The sequence below is a fragment of the Megascapheus bottae genome, chromosome 4 (assembly GCF_031878675.1).
Source record: "Megascapheus bottae isolate mThoBot1 chromosome 4, mThoBot2.hap1, whole genome shotgun sequence".
Lineage (NCBI taxonomy): Eukaryota > Metazoa > Chordata > Mammalia > Rodentia > Geomyidae > Megascapheus > Megascapheus bottae.
Genome location: NC_143512.1, coordinates 24,456,371 through 24,458,498, shown reverse-complemented (window position 1 = coordinate 24,458,498; position 2,128 = coordinate 24,456,371). Strand labels below are relative to the sequence as shown.

Sequence of the window (2,128 nt, the reverse complement as noted above, 5' to 3'; positions counted from 1 at the left end):
AATAACTTGTTCAGCTAAAAATTAACACACATGTCAAGACAGGACATGAAAACATGAACTAAAATTTCCTGATTTTATATCTAGGTATTTGAACACAAAGAAACACAGATACACAGTACCAGTGACATGTTATATATAATAAATATTAACATTACTAGGAGTTGCTGTTAAATCAGGCTTTAGCAACATGAATTTATATAAACAGCTTCACTGTGATATAAATATGTTGATAAAATTCACTTTATATATTGCACTTAATTCACTTCCCTCACCATATACCAATTTTAGTAAGATTTATTCCACAAATTTTACATATATACATATATTTTTTATACTGTACTTTTATAATATTCACAAGCCATTACCCTCTTCTTTGTCCCTCCTTCCATTTGCTGAATCTTTGCAGTCTCCCATTTAAAATCATGTATTATTATTATTACCTTAAGCACTCCTTCATGGATTTGTAAAAATAGGAGATACTTGCCTTTAGTTGAAAAATGTTAAGCATCCTTGGCATAAAAAAAACACAACAAATGAAGTGAGGCATTAGTGGTTGGTAATTCTAGCTAATTAGGCTGAATTCTGAGGATCACAGTTCCATCACCCCAGGCATGAATGTTCCTGAGATGCTTATCTCCAATTAACTATCAAGAAGCCAGAAGTGGAGCTATGGCTCAAGTAGTATTGTGCTAGCATTAAACACAAAGTTCAGAGACAGTGCTCAGGCCCTGAGTTCTAGCCCCAGGGTTGGCACAAAAACAAATTATCCTTTCCTATGTTCCTTTGAGGTTGAATCTTGTCTGAGGAAGTTAATACAGAAGATAAAGGAAATATCCATAAAATTGAGAGAAGATATAATAAAACTCTTTGGATCCTGTCTGGAGTTATAGCTGAAAAATAAAAACAAACAAAAAACCAAATCAAAATGACATCTACGTTCTCTCTCAATCCAGTCACAATGGCTATCAAGAAAACAAACAAGAAATGTGGAGTGAGGATATGAGGAAAGGAATCAGCATACAAGGTTGGGGAAAACATAAATAATTCCTGTCATATTACTTTGAAAATCAGACTGAAAATCACTCATGAACCTGGAGCTACGGCTCAGGCCTGTAATCCTAGCTACTCAGGAGGCTGAGATCTGAGGATCAAGGTTAAAGCCAGCCTGGGATGAAAGGATTTGAGGCTTTTATCTCCAATTAACCTCTAGAAAATAGGAAGCGGGGTTTGACTTAAGAGCAGGGCGGTGGAATTGACTCAAGGGTAGGGTGGTAGCCTTGAGCTGAAGAACTCCAGGACAGTACCCAGGCTGAGTTCAAGCCACATGACTCACAAAAACAACAACAACAACAACAAAAAGAAAATCACTCATGAAATTAAAACTGTAACTGTGGTATGTTACTACTATATAACACTTGGACATATATTGAAAGAATTATAAATTAATATATGAGATATACTTGATATACTTGTATGTACTTGCTTAGGACAGCATTATTGACAATACTATAAGGCCAACCTAGATACACCAACAACTGATATTTGGATAAAGCTTTTATGGCACATCTATGGAGTATTATTTTAAAATTATCTCAGTTACAATAGAAATGTATAGAATTATAATATCTATTAAGTACTATTGTAACTGCACCACTATCCTCAACATGAATTGTAAGACTAAGAATGTAATTAAAGTGCAATACATGGAGCATTTTTATTTTGTATTTTATGAATTCGTTAATCATAGTAATTCAGAAGCTATTGATTCCTTTTGAAATATACAAGTATTGTTTTTGTTTTTGTTTAACAGTACTGGTATTTGAATTTAGAACCTCGTACTTGCTAGTTATCAGATATAACACTTGAGTCATGCTTGTAGTCCTTTTTACTTAAGTTTTATTTTTTTTTCGATTGGATCTAATGCTTTGGATCCATCCAGCCTTGGACTGTGATCCTCCTAACTCTTTCCCTAGCAAAAATGATTATAATAAATGTGAACTACTATGTTTACTTTAGATAAATTCTCCTTACCCTTTGTCCCAGGCTGGCCTAAAACTATGAATCTTCTACCTTCACTTCAGTAGTAGTCAGGTTTATAGACATGGGTCAGTGTGTGTGGCCTACATCT

General features: G+C 34.1%; 1 non-coding gene across 1 annotated transcript; it reads left to right on the top strand.

Annotated features, from left to right (window-relative positions):
• The first annotated feature begins 775 nt into the window (after nucleotides 1–775).
• On the top strand, nucleotides 776–892 carry LOC150064164 (small nucleolar RNA SNORA26). The gene has a single exon (XR_016535317.1). It is a non-coding gene; the product is annotated as a small nucleolar RNA SNORA26 (small nucleolar RNA).
• The last annotated feature ends 1,236 nt before the right edge of the window (nucleotides 893–2,128 follow it).